At 47.7% G+C, this 22,690-nt stretch overlaps 1 long non-coding RNA gene across 1 annotated transcript in view; it reads left to right on the forward strand.

Annotated features, from left to right (window-relative positions):
* The window catches only part of LOC128075614 (uncharacterized), a 41,636-nt gene extending 31,122 nt beyond the window's left edge, over positions 1-10,514 (forward strand). The window contains exons 4-6 of the long non-coding RNA XR_008203920.1: positions 7,503-7,643; positions 9,477-9,613; positions 10,409-10,514. This is a non-coding gene — a long non-coding RNA (uncharacterized LOC128075614). The remainder of the gene's footprint in view (positions 1-7,502; positions 7,644-9,476; positions 9,614-10,408) is intronic.
* Positions 10,515-22,690: the final 12,176 nt, after the last annotated feature.

Raw genomic sequence — 22,690 nt, forward strand, 5'->3', positions numbered from 1 at the left:
GCCCGCTGTAGTGAGTATGAACAAACCCAGAACAGCTGGCTGTAGCATATGGAGCATCCAGAAGGGAACAAAGCTGAAATAATTCCCTTTCCTCTGCTCTTTGCTTATCCTGGCCCTGATTCAGGAGAGCGTTGGGGATCGTTCTCAACTTTAGGCCTGCACAGATTTCCATGATATTGAGTTTCAGTTTTACAATTGGCTTAATGAATTTTCTGTACAGATGCTTGTGCCTGAGTACCATTGGGGTACAGCATTCCTGAATCACAGAGCCCAGAAAGGCACTGAAAGAGCACTGTCACCTCTGTGAAGCTCAGAAGGAATTCCAACCTGCAGGTGTTCACCTCGGTTCTGGGCAGGAGCAGAAAGATCTTTATGAAGAAGGCAGGAGGAAATATGAGACAGATCAATCATGTCACACAGCTGGCGACTGGGCCACTTCTGGGCTGGTTTTATTTTTACTTTCCCTTAGAGCTGATCAGGTTTTAGGCTTTGAAAGGAAGCAGCTTCCCTCATCTACATGCTCTGCACATGGAAATGGCTGCTCAGGAAACTCGAAGGTGGCAGGTTTGCCTGAGCTTTCAGGATCAGGTAGAAATGATTTACTCTTTCATACTTATTTCCCATCACCATGACAAGGTTTAGGGGCTGAAGGACACAAGTGGTAATGGAGTCCCGTTGCCAGCACTGCTGTAGCAGTGTGGTGACAACGGAAAGCAGTTGTGGCATAAGCAACATACATACATGTGTGTCTGTGTATAAAAAGGTGAATGTGGTGTAAGTGATCTCAGTCATCATTTCTGGCTTCAGTACCTAAGAGGTTGGTTATCAGCTGCTCTTAGCCAGCGATGCAGTGGTGGAATCAGGTGCTGTCTGTCCAAAACCAGTATAAAGAACAGAGGAATTCAAAAGAAAGCTGCTTGCTTCTTGTAAAAACCATTCTGTGTGCGCATGTAAGTGTGCGTATGGGTTTTGCACTTGTCTCAGCATTTTTAGGTGGGCTGTGAAGCAAATTTTCTGAGCATTCGGCACCTCCTGCTATGCAAAGGCAGGCCTGAACATTTGTTAGGTTAGAATTCATCTTTGTGGTACCCTTTCAGCAAATGCCTCTTTTTAGATAAAAAGGTTTATTTGTGATTTGCAGAACTCTTTCAATCTATTGGCTCCTCTGATATCCTAAACCTATTAGTTCACCATCCATCCACAAAATTTTCCAGGAGAAAGCAGGCGAGACAAGAACTGAATTTCTAATAGAAGAAACAAAACAAAGAAAAGCCACCACCAACAAGCAACAAAACCACACCAACAAGCAGGAGCCAAAATGAAATCAGCAAAGCAAAATCCTGCCCAAAGGTCTCAAGTTCCATTTTGAACTCAATAAGGCAGGGTATAAAAATACAGCCGTGCTTCTCCCTCCTCCCTGCACCTCCCTTTTAAGCAGAGCATACCTAATCACTGCCAGGCTCCCAGTGCCTGTACTGGGGCTGTACCCTGTAAGCAGCTTCTGAGCCCACAGGCAGAGCTCACTGGAGAAGCAGCCTGAAATGAGCTGGAGCAGCTGTATTACATGGTCATTTATAGCTGGTAAGTGCTGCTGCTTGGGACCCTGTGACCATGGCCCCTGGGTCTCTTTGTGCTGTTGTTCAAAAGGCCAAAAGATGGGAGAAGAAACAGAGAACCAGGAACAGGAAACATTTTTTCAGCAAACCTCAGCATTGGCGTTACAGCATCTTTCTCAGCTCGTAGGCAGAAGCAAAGCAAAACTATTCTCAAAGGTGCATTTCAGCTCTATTAAAATAGTCATTCTACGCCAGGTTTTTTTAATACGCTCTCCATAAGTCTTTAACATTAAAAGATAACGAGAACAGGCAAACAGACAAATCACAATGCCTAGCGCCCTGCTAAAACATGGGAGCAGCCCCCCTGCAAGAGTTTGACTTTCCTCACTGCTGGTCATTTACATTTTCATTTATGAAAAGGAGGAAAAATGAGCTGCCACCGCAGCACCTAAGCATAATGGAAAGGAAAAGCCTTGGTGCATTCCGCACGAGGCTGTGCTGTCAGGCTGTGCAAGCAGGTCATAATGTGATTCCTTTCGTTCCGGCCCTAAGCCTGCCTTCCAGTTTGATCACAGAGCTCAAAAATATTTTTTGCATTTGATAATATCCCTGTTCTGCTCGGCCACAACTTTCTGCTCTCTATTATTTTCCTTTTGCAGTGTTTTTGGAGACAGAGCAACTCCATCCCTGCCAGTGCTGCTCGCATTGTTCCTGTTAATAATTACCTTCATCACAGTAGTTATTAGGGGCCCCAACTGCTGCAGACTCTATGCATGTACGAGGCAGCCTCTGCCTGAGGAGCTTAAGGTCTAAATAGGCAAGGCAGATAGTGGAAGTGTTATCAGTCTTATTTTTACAGAGAGCTTAAATGACCTGCCGAAGGTCACACAGAGAGTCTCTGGTGAAATCATGACTGGAATACAGATCTTCTATGTTTTATTCAAGCATCTAACCCAGGTTCCTGGCTGAGGAGGGCATTTTGAGGAGGCTGCCTGTGCACACGTGGGTCTGGGGGCAGTTCTGGGCTGCATACTGGATTTGCATGTGCCCTCCTGGTTGAAGCACGTCTGTGAGGAGCTTCAGGTGCTGAAGCAAATGCATGGGTGGCACCAGCAGCTACACGTGCACGAGATGCATGCTCACCTGGGATGCACGTCTCAGTGCAGTTCAAGGACAGAGCTCTCAACAAAGTGGCAGGAACTGTTGGTGTTCTTATGGAAGTGTTCACTATTCCTTGACTGTGCTGGAACAGAATCATGCAATCATTAAGGTTGGAAGAGACCACTAAGGATCATCTAGTCCAACTCTCCACCGGTCCCCGCCGTGCCCCCAACCACGTCCCTCAGTTCCACATCTGCACGTTTCTTGAACACCTCCAGGGCTGGTGACTGCAGGGTAAAACTTGCACATTCAAGAGATGGTGGTCGAGCTGCTGTTGGGTTGATGAAGAGTGCAGTCCCATGATGGCTGTGCCTAGCTGTGTGGGTCTTGATGCTCAGAAGCTTAGGTAAGCTAAGAACCTCAAGCTGCACAAAAGCAAACATTTTAAAGTGTTGCTACAAAATACACATTTAAAATAATAAGAAAAAGACTGTGATGTAGTATCCACCAGGAGAAGTAACTATCCTACAGAGCTCCATTCTGTCAGAATGACCCTTGGAGGTCTGGAGAAAGATGAAGATCCTTCCTCTAAGACCCTTTTGCAAGGTCAGGGAGGTTGCATGGGCTGCGTCTCTGCCACACCTGAGGGCAAGGAAATGGCTTCTCTTGTGCAGGGACAACCTGTGCTGTGTAGTGGTCCCCTACCTTTGTGTTTGGCTGCGGGAATGCCTTACATTAGTTTCCATCATCATTTCCTGGAATCAAGGTACTGATCTTCAAGAATTAGCACAACCACCTCATTAGCTGATTGCTTTAGAGGCCATTTTGAAGAACTGCTCTTTTCCTTAGCATTTCCAGTCTGCTCTTCCGTTGCTTGCAAATACAAAATTCCATTTCCCTAAGAGTCAATTTATGTCTAAACTATAATAATTATTAGCCGTTTCAATGCATTCCAACGTGGCTGTGTTTTTTAGAATAATTCCATAAAACACTTTGCACGTATAATTGAAATTGACTTTAACTTGAAACTCAGAGTCGGTATTTCTGCAGTCTAAGTTTGTTTCTCAAGGAAAATATTATTCCTATGTCTGTGAAAGGAAGGAAGGAACGTGATGTGTGCCGCAAGGTACAAGGATTGAGACTCAGAATTTTAATTTTAATTGGCCAGTTTTGACTGTAGGGCTGCTGAATTCTGCGCTCATCGTCCACATTATTGAGTCTCTCAGTTTATGCTGCAGTCAGGGTCCAGCTCCACAAGGCTTTTTGACAAATTGTAGCCTTTGAGTAATTGTCATGGTTTCCTGAGGAGTCAACAGTGTTGTTTTTTTCAGCGGCTGGATTGGATTAAGGCAGTTTAGTTAATTGCGATGTGAAGGGAGACATTTGAGAGCTAATGCATACTGCTGAATACAGTTCCTTTTCATTTTTTATTATTTTTTTTTTCTGGACACAATGTTTTCTTAGTTTAAAGTTGCATTTATGGCCAAATAATTTGTCTTCAGCTCCCCTTTGTAACTTACCTTTCAATTAATGTCTTTTGCCATTGTTTTAATTTTAAAGCTGTGCCATTAAAAAGCTTTTAGCACGCTGTGGCAGGCCCATAAGTGGCGTGGAGTTCTCAAAGTGCCTCCTAGTGCTGATTTTCCTGAAAGAGCTTAAAAATTGCTGCAGAACGACCCCGTCCTCTTTTCCTGCGCCAAACTCACACCACAATTTTATGAACATTAAGAAAAATCTTTTCACACGTAGTCTATAGAAATGCTCTGTGGGAATGCTGGAAAGATTAGGCCAGAAGATTTAAAGCTCAGGAATGCAGCCTTCTTGATGAAGGGACGGTGCATCCAGAAGCATACTTGCCATATGAGTTATTCTTGTGTTCCATCAGCCTAGGGGAATATAACTCCCCATACAAATGCTTATAAACATTACCAATTACAAGTGGAGACACTTTGCCAATATTTAAATAATTTCATTACAGTAAATCTTTAACTTTTGAAAATACTCCGAATGAAATTTTCAGTGCTGCTTTCCAAGTAATGAAGAAGATGACGGGCGGTTTCCTTTTCAACGTTGTAGCTGAAAATGATTATTGAATATTTTGATATTTCCAAAATTTGTAGCATCGGAGACAACAAATAAAATTGTCCTTCTCCAGAACGTCTTTGTTTCCTGTACTGAAAAAGAAGTTAATATATTTTTGTCAATAAACAAAGATTTTGCCTGATGAAGATGCAGCGTTTTAGCTGTGGGTTAATCTCGTAGAAGCAGCGTTATTTAATTTGCCACTGATTCAAGAGATCTGTGCAGACAACTCTGAGCAGCGCTGTTCTGTGCCGCTGCGGTTTCACAGGAGCCACTTTGTTACTTTCTGCATTTCCACCCAATAACCATCTTCAGAAATGTTCTTCGAAGCCGTTCTGTAGCAGTCCTCCAGTGCCTGTTTGCATGCTGCCTTGCTGGTGGCAGACTGTCAGGTCCCACCCAGAAACATTTTCTGCACACCCTGTTGTGAGTTTGCTTACAATTACAGCTCCCTTCTATGCAAAATCGTATCCAGCCATCTTGCAAAATACTGAATCTCCTGCATTGTCTTCTGCACCTTGAGCTATTGCTAAGAAGCTGCCACTGACACTGGGGTTCTTACCAGAGCAGGAGAACACAAGGAAATAGCTGCTGGTGTTGGTTTTCATTTCAGATCTCATCCTGCTCAGTGGGTCTGCAACCCGCAGACATTGGGACTTGCACAGTCAGAAACTAGGCCACGATGAGTATAGGGAGGCGTCATCTGCAGAGATGAGCAGGCTCAGAAAATCCAATATTCTAGGTGAGCTTCTCTTGTACAAGTGGCTGTAGCCTGTCCACTTGTCTTTTGGATCCTAGTGGCAGTTGAGGCCCTTTCCATCTAAAATTTCTAAAGACTCTTAGGGTCCATTGCTCTCGAAGATGCTGCAGAAGTGTGAAGTGCTGCTGCTTGAAATCACTTATCAGCACTCCACCTCAAATAAGAAAAGGTGAAGCAGTCTTTCCACAGCTGCCCGGAGTCGCTACAGCCTGCCTCAAGGAAGTGGGTATCTGAAGTGCCTTTCTCAGTCACTTCCAGTCCTCCAGCTCTCACTCAGTGATATCCTCCATTCTCAAGCTGTCACCTCACTGCAGGCCTGGAGAGAGAGCACTTGCTTTCTCTGAAGGAAACCTTCCAGCTCCTCTCTCCCCCAGATCCAGCCCAGGTGAGCTCGGAGGAGCTGCAGGGCAATGGGGCTAGAAAGCAAGAACAGAGCTCTGGGGTGAAGTCACACCAAACTGCCCTCACTGCTTTCCTCTCCAGCCTGTGGGCTGCTGTGGGATTAGCACAAGATCAAGAAAATGTTTCTCCCTTTCTCATTAGACACGCGTGGATAATTTTTTATTACAAGTTCAGATTTGTCAGTTTGAACTCTTGACTAACCCCCCACTTTTTTTCCTGTATTTACTATGATTCAACCTTCTCTTTACTGTAGTTATAAACGAATGAAAAAAGGCCATTTTCAAGAAGCAGGGATGCTGAGCTACCCGCTGCTTTGGAATTAGTTGGAGGGAGTGAAAGTATGCCTAGTACTGCGTGTGCTTCTGCAGCATTGGAAAATGGATCAAACGTGCACCAGGGCTGATTTCAAAGTGCTTGTGATGCAGGCAAAGCTTCTATATGCCCATATGTGCCATCATTAGCACCAAACAAATCCAACGGTAGGCAAAGAACTTTAGAAATCCCCCACAGGAAGTGGTTTACACCCTGGTTTTTGGAGTCCACAGCAAACAGGGACTACTGGTAAAATTCAGAATTGCTTATTACAAAGTCAGACAGCTCAAACAATACACTGAGGTGGAATCAGTCGCTCCAACAAACATGAGTACGAAATGCCCAGGCATGTACTGGTACTTCAGCTCCCGTGGGCTTTGCTCAGCTGTGTTGTGGAGGTGCTGCAAACATGCAGCATCCCCTGAGCTCTGCGGCTCCTGCAGGAGGTCCCTGGTGAGCAGGCAGAAGTGGACAAGGATGTTTGAAACCTTTTCCACCCAGCCTTGCCTGAGGCACTGTTTCTGAAGCATGTAGATGTCAGTTGGATTTCTGTGCTGTTGGCAGCATTTAAAATGGAGGCCCAGGCCCAGAGCAGCTGCTGCTTCTGCAAGTCGGGAGTCAGGAAGGGCACGATTCATCGCCACAGCAATATTGTGCCTGGCTCTGCTCCCTCCCACCCACAAGTATGAAAAGTGAACCAAACTCTTCTCACAACAGTAGGAGGTTGCACAGCTGAGACCTCCCCTGAATTCTCCACTGGTTGCAATGAAAAGCAGATGTGCAAACCCTTCCCGGAGCAGGGGGCTGCAGTGGGCACCTACTGGAATGTTAAGAAGGAAAGACAGGATGGTTTGTTGCTGACGGAATGTTGCTTTGCTCAGGGGACCATATTATTGCTGTTATTTATTATTTATGCTCTGCCAAAGGTGTGCTTTATAGGCACAGTTTGAAAAAGAGCAGTGTCCAGTCCCACTGGATGCTGAGCTGCTGCTGGCAGATGCAGAGGGGCAGGCTGGAGGGGAAGGGCAGGCTGAAGGGGCCACTTCTCCCTGCACTGCTCTACAGGAGTCTCTTAGTGGTGCCAAGGTGCTCTCTGGGCACGAGGTGGGCTTGGCTGGGGAGCTTGGCATGGCTTTGTCACCACTTTGCACAGTTGTCGGCTGGTAGTGTTTGCAAGGGCATGTACCCTGTTTGATATGCATTCAGTCTGGCAGCAGTGGGAATGAGTGAACAATAAAAATGCTGCTGTCACAGCCCCAGTTTTTTCTTTCTTTTTTTTTTTTTTACAGATTCCCAGCCATCTGCTGCCTCACCAGCTGCTCTCGATGCAGGATGAAACTTATCTCAATTCAGGAACCCGGGCCTCAGGCAGAGGGGTGGAAGGAGCATCGCATCACAAGTGCTGTCTGCAGGATGAGCGCCCAGACTGGGTAAAAGCTCTAGAGGGATGGGGAGCGAAAAGGGGGAATAGGTGAAAGAAGTGAAGATAAAACTCACAGGCAGCCTCTTGTTGACCCCTTAGAAAATGTTGACCATAGAGAAATGCTGACCTGGAGCAGTGTGAGGGGGCCTGGATCAGATGGAGGTCTGCCACCTCCTTTAGCCAGCATTAGGTTGACAGAAGAGAAGACATTCACCTAAGGCTGCAGAGGATGTGTGAGATCCTTGGTGTGGTGCTGCAACCACCCTGTTTGCTTTGAGGCTGTTTCTACTGGGGAAGGGGAGCGGAGCCTGGTGGCAACGGAACTGGCAGAGGTGGAGGGAAAGAAGGGAAGTCTGCCTTAGAGCAGCTGAGCAGCTACCTGCAGACAGGGAATGGAGAGACAGCTGTTGGAAATGTGTGGGGTGAGAGGCCCCAAGGAGTCTGACTGCCAAGGAAAGGAGCATACATTGCTTGCTGTCTTTGAGGCATCTAGTTGAGCATTTCCTGATTTCATTAAGTCTGATTTTTCTAATCCCCTTGGGGTTCAAGCAGCTAACTGGAACACTCTTCACTCCTGTCCCTTGATCCCTCCAGTGCCTGTCTCCAGAAACAGTAATGATGCTGGACCAGGTGAGGAGGAAGCAGTAGGTTGGCCACGTGAGCCGATAGGGAGTGACCAGGTTCCATCCTTCATTTCCAGAGAGCTCCTCTGCTTTGCCTGTGCCACTTCAGGCTGCTCAGAGCATCCTCCTCCCGCTTTTATGCGTTTTCCAATTAAATTTCCTCCACGAGGAGGAGAGAGGCACTCTGAATCCATTAGCATTAGTAATTATGCAGACGCTTCGGGGAGTTGACTGCCCATCATTACATATAATTAATGTTTCTGGTTATGAATGGAGGGTTTGTTACTTTTTTCTCCTTTTTGTGCTGGAATAGGGCGGGGTAGAGGTGCAAGGGGGTGATGTTACTGTATTTAATTTGCATAATCAGAAGACCTGATTGGGTATGCATGAGGGTAGGGGCCGGGGGGAACTTTCTCCGGTGCACACTCTATTAAGCTGGTGGGAAAACTCAGGAGGGAGATGCAGAATGCAAAGCAAGGGTGAGCACAGCACAGTGACTGCAGACAGCAAGAGGCTCAGGTTTATGCAATGCCACCATCACAGACAGGGAGGGAGGGAGCTTTGGGCTCACGTGGCTATGTGCAGTGCCCTGTGCTTAGCCCATCGTTTTACTTCACTTGATTGTTTGCAATGACCTAGGGGTTCTTTAGCCAGATTATATTCCTGGTTTTTATTTGAGTATACACACTATATACAGGCTCCAGACGTGTGTGTACACCAGGTGACACAGAGCTGGACTCCAGATTCTCTAGATTGCTCTACTCTACCTCAAATTTATCCCTAGTCTTTCTCCCCCAGCCCCTGGATATAGGCAGCCTATCACTGGATTCAAGGCTTTCTTGTTTTAAGTGACAGCTGTTACGCTCTCTCACTGCTCCACAGAAAGCATATATAAACCATGGCTTGGCCTACTGGAGGATTTATGGAAACATACTTGGTGAAGGGACCTGCAGGAGTGGGGAGAAGGTCCTGGAGTCAGTATTTAGTTATTGAGACAATGCCATGGGAGGGCAGAAAGGTTCTCAAAATAGGGAGGGATGAAGCAGTTGTCTGTGCAGCGTAGATCAGGTTGGCCAGAGAATGTCTCAGTCAAAAAAGAATGTGGGACAGCAGTTGTTCAGACACTCTGATGCTTGAAGTCCCACGCTGTTTGAAGTACTGTGTCCTACCTTATGGTTGTCCTTATTTTCTGACTGATTACAATCTACTGCTTGCAGTGCAGATGTTGGAAATTGGATGAATCTCTTGTGGTATCTCCCTCTTTGCAGAGCGTTTCCCCAGCAGTGCAGTGGAGAAAGACTTGGATCATCCCAGTTTGTCCCACACACTGGCTCATCAGATGTTTCTAGAGAAGGTAGGGAGAAAATTGGCTTTGTTTCCCAGCATGTTACCCCAGAGCTTGTAGAAACGTGAGTCAGATTCCCAACACTTTTCAGTAACCTTTGGAAGAAGTGGAGGACACACACAGGAAATAAACCATGCAAGACAAAACCAGAGGAAAAAAAAAAAAACAACAACACTGCTATTTCTGTGTAAATGTTTATCGGTATGTATTTGCACATGTGGTTTTAAAACAAAAGATCAGTGGGGAAAACCTGAAGTTCATTGCATGCCTTGCAAAAAGAAGAAAATCAGTCTCTTTATAGCGGGCCAGAATGAGAGGACACCAGCTTTATTCTGAAGAATGACTTCTGGCAGAGGAAACTTGAGGCACAACTGGATTCTGTTTTGTTGAGGTTTTGTTCTCTCTAACTGAGAGTTGCTTTAGAGATTTGTAGTTCTGAGGTTCATGCTGTTCATTATTTTGTAAAGTGTTTATACATTTGGTCTGCTGCTTGAGGAAACCACTGGGGAAGACTCTCTGTAAGTAGAAGCACCTGTAGAATCTCCAGTGTACACAAAACCAAAAGATCTGATTTGCTTAGACCACAAACTTTTCTGAAGGATGAGAAAGGTCTCAGTACTGACTGGGAAGGTGAAATCCTAGAAGGCACTTACTAGAAAAGGAGTGGAGGTCTTGGGGAATTACTTGATAAATAACCACGGTAAAATCATAGCATAGCAGCACTCTGTGCTTCTCTTACGTGGTAGGGAGGAAACTTTCTGGCTGTGAAATGGGAAGATGTCAATAGCTCTGCTTCGTTCTCAGCTTCTGCGATGTCCTTCCTTCAACAAACCATGCACTGGGGCAGCCAGACTGCAATGGGCAGCAGCCCGTGCTGATGGAAAGAAGATGCTGTCTGGATCCATGGAGAGCAAGGTGAGCTCAACCTTTTAAGGGAGTCCATTGGCTCAAGCCTCAGTTTGTGTTTCCTGTGATCAAAGCTCATCCCGGTGCGGTACCAGACAAAGCTGTGCTGTACCTCAGAGTGGAGTAACAAGATAAAGACCTTGTTATTCCCCAGAGCCAGTACTGAGATCAGGAATGCTAAAGGAAAGGAAGACAGAAACAATTGCCAAAGCAGGAGAGAGTACGATGAGAATAGGGACATGCTGGATGTGAACACATCATTCTGTAGCCATTGTCCAGAAGGACCTCAAACTGTAAGAACAGGGTCCAGCACATACCTGCCCTTCTATAGGGTGTCAGTCTCTTGTAACAGGCTGCTCTGTGTTTGCTGAAGTTAACAGCAAGGGTTAACAGCAAGATGGAAGGGCTTGAAGATGTCACTGAAAAATTCTGTGGGAAAAGGCTTAGAACAAGGATCCCTCTGAACTGTGCTCAACAGCATCTCCGCAGGGATCACATCACTGCCACGTGTAGTCATGGCATTTTCTGTCTTTCCCTTCCCTTTCTCTTTTTTGGGGCTGGGTTAGGATGTGTATGTGCAGCAGTGACACGTACAGCAGCACACATGGGTACACATAGACACACAGCGCATGCATACACAGGCACTTGAGATTGCTGAAGGCAGAAGTTAAATCCCACATCAAAGCAGAGAGCTATTGGAGCAGCACTGTTCAAAGGCACCAGCTTCCTTCCTGGGAAAGACAGATTGTCACTTTGATTAAGAGATTTTAACAAGAGAGAAAAAAGAGAGGGAATGAAAGAAGGGAGGAGAGAAAAGTGAGAGTTTTCATTTATACTTTTTCTCCCCTTTGGCCATCCAAATAAAGTTTTGGTTTGATGAAAAAAAGACCCCAATTTAAAATAAGTTTAATGTAACAATGAATTATTTAAAGCAGAAGAAAATACAAGCTTCTGCCTAAAAAAAAAAAAAAAAAAAATAGAAAAAGCTATTATTGAAATGTCAGAACAAATACCCAGCTTGATCTGCATTAATATGATAAATACTAATATATTCATTTCCCCTGGTGCTTCTGGGCTTGCAGAGGTACATCTGCAGTGCCTTGCTTATGGTAATCAGGTCGCAGCTTCAAAGGGAGGCACGCAAGGTATTCTGGGTGATGTTGTGCAAGCTGCAGTGAGAGACCTTGTGGTTCATCACGTAGAGTTGAGGAGAACTGAGCAGGGGTCTGCTGAAGATCTCTTGATTGCTGCAGGAAAATGAAAGTCTTGTCGTGTTTGGTGATGGACCATCAGTCACGGGACAAAACTGGTGCCTTCACGTTGTCATTTTGCTGTAATGAGAAGTGAGGTGGAGAAAGCAATGAGCTTTGCGTCTTGTATCTCCACATCCTAATTCCTAGTGTCTCCTGCGGCTGGGAATAAGTGCCATGGGTGAGCTGCAGAGCACAGCTGCAAGCCAACCAGCATCTCAGTTTCTTCTTCTACAGTCTCACAGTAAATAATTCAGGAATGATTTAGTGAAGCTGATAGTTTAAAGCTTCAGGAACCTTCATGTGGTTTTGGAGTCTAGTAATCTGGGAACTGCAAGTAGAATGTCTCCAGCTGGGACCAGTGTTGCCTTCTCCTAGGCACCATCTCTACTCACCCTGTTCTTGTCTTTTGGATGAGAGGCAGGGAGAGGAGGGAAACATGTTTGGAGAGAGGAGGTATGATACAGTTACCATACGTGAACCTATCGAAGAGTCAAAGCGTTTTGACGTTGTCAGGAGATGTTTGGTTAGGTTTTTACCTTCTTGATCAAGTCTTCTTACAGAAGATCATCTCAGATATACTTGATTAATACACTGCTAACCTACTCTGCGTTCCTTTCCTGGTAAAACTCTGGTTGTGTGCCGCAGTGAAGCTGTTATCTCATGCGACATAGCTGTAGGGAACCTGCTTTGGCAGGGGGGTTGGACTCGATGATCTCTGGAGGTCCCTTCCAACCCCTACAATTCTGTGATTCTGTGAGACATTGAGCTCTTCCTAACAGTGAACATCTAGATTGCAAGCTGAAGAGTGGCTTTGTAAGCTGGTCCTGCTCCTGCCTCAAGGGAGCAGTATTGCACCCAGAGGTGTTCAGCTGATTGTGTTGCCGGAGCTTCCAGGTGGATGAAAGAGGTGCATCTAAAGCCTGGATAAAGTTAGTCAGATACCTGCAGAAGCTGTGCCTGCCAGTCTGTTGGAGTAATCTGGACTCACTTGAGAAGCTGCTCTTCTGTGTGTGTGTTCCTCTATGAAATGCTCTAGTTCCCAAGGAACGCTAATGTGCTTTTCCAGTAGATTTTACTCACAAATGCAATAGAGTTTGAGTCCATCTGCTTCTGGCCCTCTTTCCCTCCATTGCCTAAATCCGAATGTTTAATGCTGGCTTTTGGGCACAAGCATGCCGTGCCCCAGCTACAGACCAGTTTCTCAATTAAAAGATGCATATGCTTTATTATTCATACTTTTTTTTTTTTTTTCCTGGAGATGCTCCACAGTGTTTGCAGTTTGCTGGAAACCCCCAGCGACAGCCCCAGGCCTTGAACTTCAGAAGGCGAACTCTCCCAGTGGCCATTTTCAATCCATTCACTGGGAAAATGTGATTACTTCTTATTTATTGAAGTTAAGTATTCCTGCTTGTAGCCACCATGGCATTAAAGTAAAATGCTCGGCATTTAAGGCGATGAATGCAGAGACACAAGGCTAAACGCAGTGCATAAAATCTTTATGGCACTGTAAAACAGACGCCGGGAATATTTTCAGCTGCTGTGTTGTGAGTCAAGCTGGGTCCCCCTCTGCCAGGCAGCCTGCCCTGGGTGCCCTTGAGGCTGTGCCCACAGCGTGTTGGCCTGCAGAGGGGAAGGGACTGGGGAACAGGAAGCTCTCTGCTTCCTGGCATGCGCTGCTCTTGCCAAGGCTGCCTTTGGCCGTGCTTGGTGGCTGTTGCTGCATCAGTGCAGGTCTGGGGAGTAAACAGACGTGGCTGCTATCAGCTCTGATTGCTTCCGAGCAGCTTTCCTCAGTGTCAGCCTCAGATAAATAGAGCTCCAGAGGAAATCAGTTCAGAGTGAGTTTTGTCAGCTTCAAAAGAGATTCATTCCTAGAGTTGTCAGTCACAGGAGAGTGATGGCTGAGATTGCTGAGGGAAGCAAGGCCTGTAGGCATTAAAACAGATACTGTTGCTCGAACTCAGGGTTCAAAGACAAGATTTAATCTGGGCTGTGGGTTTGTGCAAACTCACTCCCCCTTTTGCTTTCTCACATGTAAGGTCTGATTCCCACGGGCACACTCAGCTTCCTCTGCTCCATAAACATTTGTTGCCTTTTTGATCAGCCCTAGAATCTACTTCCTCCCTCCCATCTGAGCCTGACACCAAGCACTGTGCTAAGCATGAGAGTTGGGCTCCTGACCTTTTCTCTGTGGTGTCACGGCCCAGCTGTGTCCTCACCCATGAATGGATGCAGGAAAGCTGTCAGCAATGTGAGCACCTCCTTCCCTGGGGAGCGTGGCTGGAGACCCTGAGAACCAGAGTCACAATCTGCTCAGCTCAGCCTGTCTGCATGGAGACCCAGCTGATGTCTTGGGGCAGCGTGGCACAATCCAGACTGGCTGTGTCACCTCCCTGAGTCCTCTCCCACCATGCTGGGCTCAATGACAGACCTGAGAGCTTCTCCCAGGGGCTGGTCTTATTTCTGGTTGCTCCAAAACCGCATCAAATATGGAGTGGCATTTTGTAAGCTTTGCTCTTGGTAGAAACTACCGTGTGCCTGTTGGGAATGCCCCTACCCATCTGCAGTAAAGTTATGAGGACTGCTTTACATCTTTGCCCTTCCTTGATTGCTTTGGATGCTTCATTGCTGCAAAGGTTCCTGTCCCACATCCAGGCCTCCTCCCTCCTCCCCTGCCGCCGCCTCTTCCATCCATTCGGTGAGCATCTCTTGCCTCTAACATATGGTCAGAGCATATTCTCAGCAATGCACACACTTCTGCTTCTTCACTTCAGCAGCAGCAGTAACTGTTGAATGGGAAATCTGTCGTTTAACTCGGCCGTTTGCAGTCGCTGAAGAGAAGTAATTACAATAGCCTTAATTGGCTGACTGCAGAGCCGCTGCCCGAGTAGTAATAAATAGTGCATGCTTAGGAGCTGGATGAGGTGTAACCATCCAGGGTTTCTCCTCTTCTTCTTCCAGTGGACCCGAATGCTATTCACACAAGAGGCTAACAGGGGTGTTGGGCTGCTGCTTTAAAGAGCCAGCCCTTCATACAAGGGAGATGCTGGTCAGCAGAGACTCGGAGATGTTTCCTGAAGCTCTCTCGCAGGATCCTGGCAGGACAAGCTCTTGGCAGCTCTACCGCTGCCTGCCTCTGCCTGGGTCCCCTGCCTTCCCCTTCTCCTGCTGCTGCCAGGCTATAGCAGGGCGTTTTTTCATTAGCAGTGATGCAGGCAGAGCAGAGCCAATTACTCACTGCTTTATGCTTGCTGGAAAACCCACCCAGGACTGGTAATAGCCATTAAGTGAGGGTGCAGCTTTAACTACGTGCCATTACATTAAGTTTCAAGTTGATATATGGCCAGAGCAAATTGAATTCCTGCTGCTATCCCGTCTGACATTTGTTACATTACAATGCCTGCTCTTTTGTTTTTGAGTCAATAGCTGCTGCTTTCGAGAAATATGGATTATTAGAATTTATAGCCCGTCCTACGCGTCTTTTCAAACACTCATATCCTTTTATCATTTCGTTTTGTTGTTATTCTGCCCAGCACAGTTTGTATTTCTTCAGGTTTTAGCACCTGGGACTCTTGATACTTGTGCTAAATCAATACCCTTTGTCCTCATTGCTTTAATATACACAACCATTTGCGTGATGCATGAATTGCGGTGGGTTTTCTGCCTGCGATAGTCATTTACTCCTCCTGCTCAGGCATTCCTTCCCCTGCTGCACACAGGTCGTGCTTTGCAGTAAATACTATACACATGCATTTGAGTTCATTTAGTGTGGATTTGCAGGCAGCTGGCTGCACTGGGAAGGTGCTTTGCAGGCTCCTTAGCAGGCGGGTGTTATAGGTGTGACAGTATGCCAGTGCCTCGTGGAAAGTGCTGAGTTTAAAGAATTGGCCTTTTGCTTTTAGAAAATCCATGCTTTATTATTACAGCCACACCTTTTCATAAAGATAGCAAAAACAGGCTAAAGAAAACCTCTGTGCTTTCATTCACTGCCTCCTGGTCAGTAGCAGCTGATGCTGCTCAAACTTCTGTGCGTTTCGGTGTGCCGGTATGTGGCGCTGGGGCCAGATGGCTCAGAGCTCAGCTGTGGCCCATCGCCGTGTGGCAGGGCAGCTGGAGGCACCCCGTGGCTGCAGCACAGCCTGCCCCGTGCCCGTGGTGCCGCCCGGCCCCGCATCCTCCTCAGCGCCCGCGAGGTGACAATTTAGCGAAGCGCCATTTCCAAGAATGATGAGTGCGATTTGGAATGTCTCATTGAAACACAGGGCAAATCCTTCATCCCCGGAGGGAGATGCGTTAAACGCTGCCTTGGAATTAATCTGAGGAGCATGAATCTCCCGCACCGCGCTGGGGGGGCACCGCCAACCCTCCTTTGTCTCCGCGTTCTCTTCTGAACTCTTCTGGTTCACCTCTGCCACCGCTGCTCTTTCAGGCTTTCTTTCAGTGTCCTACCTGTGAAAAATGGGATGTTGGCCCTCTCCAGCCTCAGGGCACCCCCGGTATTGATATTCTCCATAAGCAAGGGGAGAGATTTCCTGCTGGGCTGCACGAGCCCAAGGCAGGGCTAGCAGGGTGAGCAAGCCCTGCTGCTTCAAAGCAATGCTGCCAGCACCCGGCAGCACTGGGAGTAGGACCTGCCCCTGGCTTCAGGGCAGAGGTGAGGCAGCCCAGCATCCGACCTTGGCTGAAGGTTTTTCCATGAGTTTCAATCCTCCCCTAATTCCCTTTATCTTCCCAGTGGGGCCTTTGCCCATCAAACACCATTGTGGTCCCACCAGTGTCAGGAGGTCCTTCAGGATGCTGCTGGTGCAGGGGGCACGTTCCTGCCTGCTCCTTGGAACGTAAATGCTCTCAAATATAAAGATTATTTACATTCCCAAACAAAGCTGCCAAACACTTTTTAAATGCGCTAACGGTGCCTCTCTCTTTCCGCTGTGCTTGCTGATAAAGGGCCATAAACAAGCCTGACACATTTATAATAACCTTTTTCTCCTCCCTCTCCCCTGCTCTCTCCTCTTCCTCTCTTGCCTCTCTTGCAAGCTGCATCGGGTAATTTTTTATTCTCTTGCCATTAGCTGGGATATATTGTTTGATAGGGGGAAATAAAATGTTGAATCTCTTTTTATTTTTGCTTTTATTTTTATTTTTATTTTCTTGTTCTAGCAGCAGCTGTTTCAAATGCCAACAGTGGATGCTTAGTTTTAAAATTTTGTTTCCCCAGCTTTTCTTATTTCCTCTTCATCTCCTTCCCTTTTCCCGTGTCTCCCTTCTAAAAGGTCATCTTAAATGATGCAAGGATACGTGCTTTTGCAGGTTGTTTTTATCACTTACCAGCCTATTCCAAAGGCCATTTAGTCTTCTAGGCAAAGGTTGTAGCTTTCAGTCTCCCCTTCCCATTTACAAAGGAAAAGCGGATGTTTTATCTCTAGATATATAAATTAGGTATAGATATAGATATAAACCAAAATGCTAACCCATCTAGAATAAAAGTTCCTTGTAATTTCTTTGTCTCCAGGCTGAAGAGGTCTCAGGTTCACCTTTTGTCATGTCGTCTGTTCCTTTTAGAGATATTGATGGAAGTGCCACATCTAACGATTCCTTCTCCATCCTGTATTGATGGTGCTGTAGAAAGGCCGGCTTGCTGGAGATGAAAGGCAGCACTGAGCAGTGTGGGTATGCACTGTTCCTTCGGGGCTGCTCGTGCAGCTCGGTCTGCAGCCCGTGGCTGTGGGAGAGGCTTGGCATGCATGGGCTGCGGGGCACAAGGAAGGCATCCCAGGGCCTGTGCTGGTGGAGGTGTGTGTTTCTGGAGCAGTTGGGCTGGCCCTGGGTTTGCAGTCCTGAATTTTGTGATAGTACAGCATGTATTTGCTTCGTCTTCTCTTGAAACAGTGGCCAGAAGGAGAGAGGGTGTGTGGTAGGCCTGGTTTGGAATTGCTCGTATCCTGGAAGAGCAGTGAAGCCCTGGTGAGCTTTGACACCACTGCTGATGTGGGGTTAGCCTTGCTGCAGGGGCACCGTGACCAGGAAACCTGGCAAAGCTGTGGCAACTGAGTGACTGTTCCTGAAAATGTTGTTTGAGACACCAGTAGGATAGGCTGAAAATCTCCCTCACCTCACCCCACTTTGCCTTGCTTATGTGGGGTGCATTTGAAGCAAGGGTTTCTCTGTGCATGTGAATGTCCAGTGAGAGCCAGAGAGAAACGATGGCATGTGGGCCTTGGATGGAACCACCTGCAGCGCTGAGTCTTTTGGATCGGAGTGAAGGAGATGGCTTTTTTTTTTTTGGATGAACTGATCCCACAACCCAGTGACCTTTGCCTTTGTCAGAGATTGAAGAAAGTGAAAGCAGGGGCGTTAACAAACACAAGACAGGTTCACGAGGTATTTGCAGTGCAGGGAAAGCCAGCATCATTTCCACTTAGATACCACCCCAGCCCTCTAAATCTGATCTGCCAATGGGGCTGAGATCCTGGGAAGAGTTACTTGCTCTTTGCAAGAAAGGTGGAACTTAAATGGACAGGGCTATAAACATCCACAAATGCAGAGCACAAATTTGATGAGCTCAAACTCAAATTCTTTCTTTTCCTGAACAGATTAAGGCTTCACAACCAGCCCAGAGAGTAAACCATAGCTGGCAGTATCTAATTTTCCAGATTTATCCGAGCCAGTTCTGGGCAGCACAAGCTCACTTGGTGCAATCCTCCTAGAAATGTTGTGATGAAATGAAGCTGTCAGATCCTGCTGCTTGGATGCTCCCCTATAACTGGGGTGTCCTGGGTGCCAACAAGCCAGGGACAGAGCCTTCTGGCAGGCTTAGCTCACAGTCACTTATAATCCTGTGCTTCTGATCAGGAATGATGGACTGGGGTGGCAGGGGTAGCGAGGGGCCATGCAGATAGCTGAGTTAGTTCTACCAGTGGCTCTCTTAGCTCTGCCTCTCCAGCCATGTGCCCAAAGGAGGCTGAAGTGCTTCCTGATCAGTTCCACGGCACAGCCCCGCTTGCTGCCACACAGTGATTCCATTTCTATTGCTGCAGCAGGCTCAGCAGTGTGCCACATTGCTCTCCATGGCCTGGCTGGAGTTGTGCTGAGCAGGCCTGTGCTAGACATCCTGAGGCTTACATCAGGAGCAGGGCTCACTCCGGCTGAAAAATGAGGAAGGGATGAAGTGTCCTCTCCAGTATGACACAAAGCCCTCATCACCTGAGCCATTTTCCAGCGTATTAATATTCATTTTTCACTAATGCGAGATGAATACATTTAAATGTTTGGCCAGAGCACATTCGTCACTTTTATGTCATACTCACAGAATGCATCAGTGTGATATATTGTGTATTTTACCATAATAGTAGACAATACAGCTCAGTATTTCATTAGGACAAGTAGTGAGAATGAGGCAAGGAGACAGCGCTGCTGGACAAGGGGTGAGCTCAGGAAAACAGAAATAAATTAGAACATATTAATCTGGAGCGAGGAGTCATTTCACAGCTAAATTAAAAGCAGCAGCCGTCGCCTCTTGTTGAGTTGCCCTATTAGGCTTCCTGGGAAAGGCCTGGCCAGCAGCTTCTTGTGGCTGTAGCCTCAGATGCAATAAGTGCAGCCATTCAGCCGTGCTGGTGGCAACATCTTTGCCAAGGGCGTGATGGTGCCTGGGGCTGCACAGGACTGCAAGAGCAAGGATGGTGCAGGCAGCTCTGTGCCATGGGACCACCAACGTGACCGGTGACTGGTGAAGCTGTGGTTACTGAACAGGCTTTTCCCTGTTGCTTTCTTTGGTCCCGTGTTTTGCCCCAGCGCTGATCGGTAATTTAGACCGGAGGGATCTGCAGAGTGGCTGCAAAAGAGAGTTCAAAAATCAATGGATGTTAGAAAGGGTCAAATGATGCCATAAAGAGATTAACAGCAGCACGGAGAGATAATATTCCCCTGACTGCAGAGCTGGCCCTGAGAGCTTTATGACAGGGAAAGAAAAGGGCAGGGGCAGCCCCACACCTCTGTCACTGCCTGACTTCTCACCCTTCTAAAAGCTCAAGGCTGTCTGGGGAGAAAAGGGCCAGGACAGCTGGGGCAGCGAGAAGGCTCGGCTATGGGGACAGCAATGGGAGGAGACAGGCAGGTGGGTCATGCCATGCCTGATGAATTCTTCTAATCCAGACAAACTGCAGCTTCCTCAACAGTCCCTGCTAAATCACCCAGGTGGAAGTGCCTTGCTCAGCAATCAGCAGCAGGTTTATAGCACAGAGGGCAAGTTTTAGGAGGGTACCTTGGCTGAGCAGAGGGAAGGGGCTCAGCATGTCAGGCAGGCAGGAGCCCAGGGCTGGGGGCTCTGCTGTGGGCTTCCTGGTGACCTGGTAAGGTGCTCTGTGATGGGGAAAGAGGGACTGGGTTTGGTGCTGCACCTCACTGCCTGGAGGAGTTGTGTTAATGGTCCAGAAAGGAAAAAGAGGTGGCTAACTCTTGGGAAAAGTTGACCTTGATCCACTGCCCTTTAAAGCTATGAAGGCATCTGTTTGCTTGAAGAGACAGCTGCCATTCTGTATGGGAGCGTTTGAGTCAATATGTGATAAGAGGAGTGCATGTGCTGAGCTTTCTGCTGTCGTTTTGGGGTGGCTCCTGGCCAGCAGCAGCTCGCAGCCTGTTTTTCCCCAGGAGAAGCCTGCTGTGACTCTCTTGCCCTGGCCCGGAAGGATGCTTTTCTCTCCTGCTTCCCTGCCAAATGTAGCAGAGACCCCGGTGGCCATGGGGAGGCCTGGCCACACCTAGGGGAGCACTGGGACAAAACAGGGAATCCAAATTGCTCCAGCTGTTCCTGCCGCCAGGGCAGAGCAGCCAGGAGACCCAAGCAGGTCTTAAAGATTCAGGAGTGGCACCTCTGGCTCTCATTTATCTTCTCCTTGTCCGCAATGAAAGCAGCATTTTGCTGACAGGCTTTAAATTTCCTGATGCATATGCTGGCTTTGCTTTTTGCCGTATTGTTTCTTCCCTCTCTCTCTCTGTTTCTCGTTACTGCTGTGCCACTTTACGTCTCTTCCTCTCTCTGCACCTCTGCAGAGGTGCTTTCCTCTGGCTCTGCCCCCTCCCATTTCTTCCTGGCCCTGCTGCTGCCCACCCCGCTCCCTCACAGTGTCATGCTGGGCTAGCTGCTGGTCTGGCCTCGCTCCCACTTTGTTGTCTGGCCTCACACCCAGGTGACAGCAGATGAGAGAGCGGGGTGCTGCCACTGGATTTCTGTGCTTGCTTCCATCAGTGCTTCCTGCAGAGCCTGGGCGATTATTATCTCTGTAAACGACTGAAAGAAGTACAGTGATAAAAGGATTAAGCCAGACATATTTTATTTTATTTATTTATATCTTGCTGTTCCTCCTCCCATCCCCCTTAGCAAGCTGTGGAGCATATTGTGCTGCAGCTGCTGCTGCTGATCCAGGGAAGAGTGGTGATATGGGACTAGAGGAAGGAACAGGGTGGGCTGGGAACAGGCAGGGAGCAGAGGCATGTGCTTGGGCAGGGGGTGCTTATGAGCCCTGGTTCATAGTGTGTGGGGCTGAAGCAGGAGAGACAGATCCCATAGCAAGAGGGCTGCACTTGCAGCCAAGGTAACTTGCCCTTTTCCTTGGTAAGACGTCTCCTTTTGATTTACCATCTTCAAGAACGTGACTGGGAGCCCACAGAAATGGGGTCTGAACCCGGAGCCGCTCAGAGACAGTGCCTGAATAGGTTACAGACCTGAAGGGCGGCCCAAGTGTCTCCAGACAGCAGCATAGAGGCCCCATGTGCAGTCCTCGCCTGCCTGTGGTGCACAGGCATGCTGCAGTGGCACAGCACTGTTTCCTGGAGCAGATCCCATCAGGCTGTTCTCTGCAGCAGATCCCTGCAGATGCTCCTGGAAACAGCCTATTCCCAGCTGAAGTTTATTTCAGGTCTCTTTGTGTGTCTGTTAAATAAGCGACAGCCCACAGACGCGTACAGACAACCCAGTCCTGTCTGGGAACTCACAAAGCCCTGCCTGCATCTGTGGCCTCCAGATTTTCATCATAAGGGCTGCTGCTGTGGGTGGCTGGTGAGACTCTCAGCCCTCCTGATGGCATCAGAGTTGGATGAGGAATAAAGCAAGATAGAGGCTCAGAGTTGCACAAGGCAATTTACCCGGAATGTTTGGTTTTTGATATTGCAGCTTTCTCCCAGCTCCTTGGCATGGAGGGTACAGTGCCTGATTGCAAACTCTTACTGGATTGAGCCCTGGAGGAACAAAACTAGAGATTACATTCCTGGCAAGGAGTCCTCTCCAACACTCATTTGTACCGAGGTTGTATCTGTTCTAGTAAATATAACAAGCCAGCATCCATCCTCTGGTCCTGATGGGGAGTGGTGTGGTGTGGTTTGTGCTGATACATCTAAACTTTGGCATCTCTCATGCAGTTCACTGCTGACAGCCCCTGGCTTATGCCATCCCCTGAACTGTGTCCAGGGCTGTCTGGGAGAGTGGTGGCTGGTGTGGGCCAGGGAGCATGTGGACAGTTAAATGTCTTGGATGACCATGATACGGTGACTGAAGCCAGCGCCTTGGTCCTGTTTTAGTTACCAATATAGATCTCTCCTGTGATGCTCTCAGAATAAAAGGAGACTCAGAGCCCGGCAGGCAGGCGTCCTCTGGAGTGCTGGTCACTAGCAGTGTGGGGCCGTGGCAACAGGGAGCAAGAACGGGATGAAGTTGGAAGGGAGTGAGGGAATTTGGATGGAGAGGGAGGAGTGGTTTGTATCAGGCTGGGAAGCCTCAGTAAGCAGGAGCAGAGTCAGGAGGACCCTCTCAGTCTTTTTTTTTCCTCTATAGCTTCTGTGCTGGAATGATTGCACAGCCTATATCAGCAGGAGGAACTTGGCACCCTCCATCTCGCTGAGTGCTGTGCGGAGACAAATCAGCTGCTATATT

Source organism: Tympanuchus pallidicinctus, unplaced genomic scaffold, assembly GCF_026119805.1.
Source record: "Tympanuchus pallidicinctus isolate F22 unplaced genomic scaffold, pur_lepc_1.0 scaffold12, whole genome shotgun sequence".
Lineage (NCBI taxonomy): Eukaryota > Metazoa > Chordata > Aves > Galliformes > Phasianidae > Tympanuchus > Tympanuchus pallidicinctus.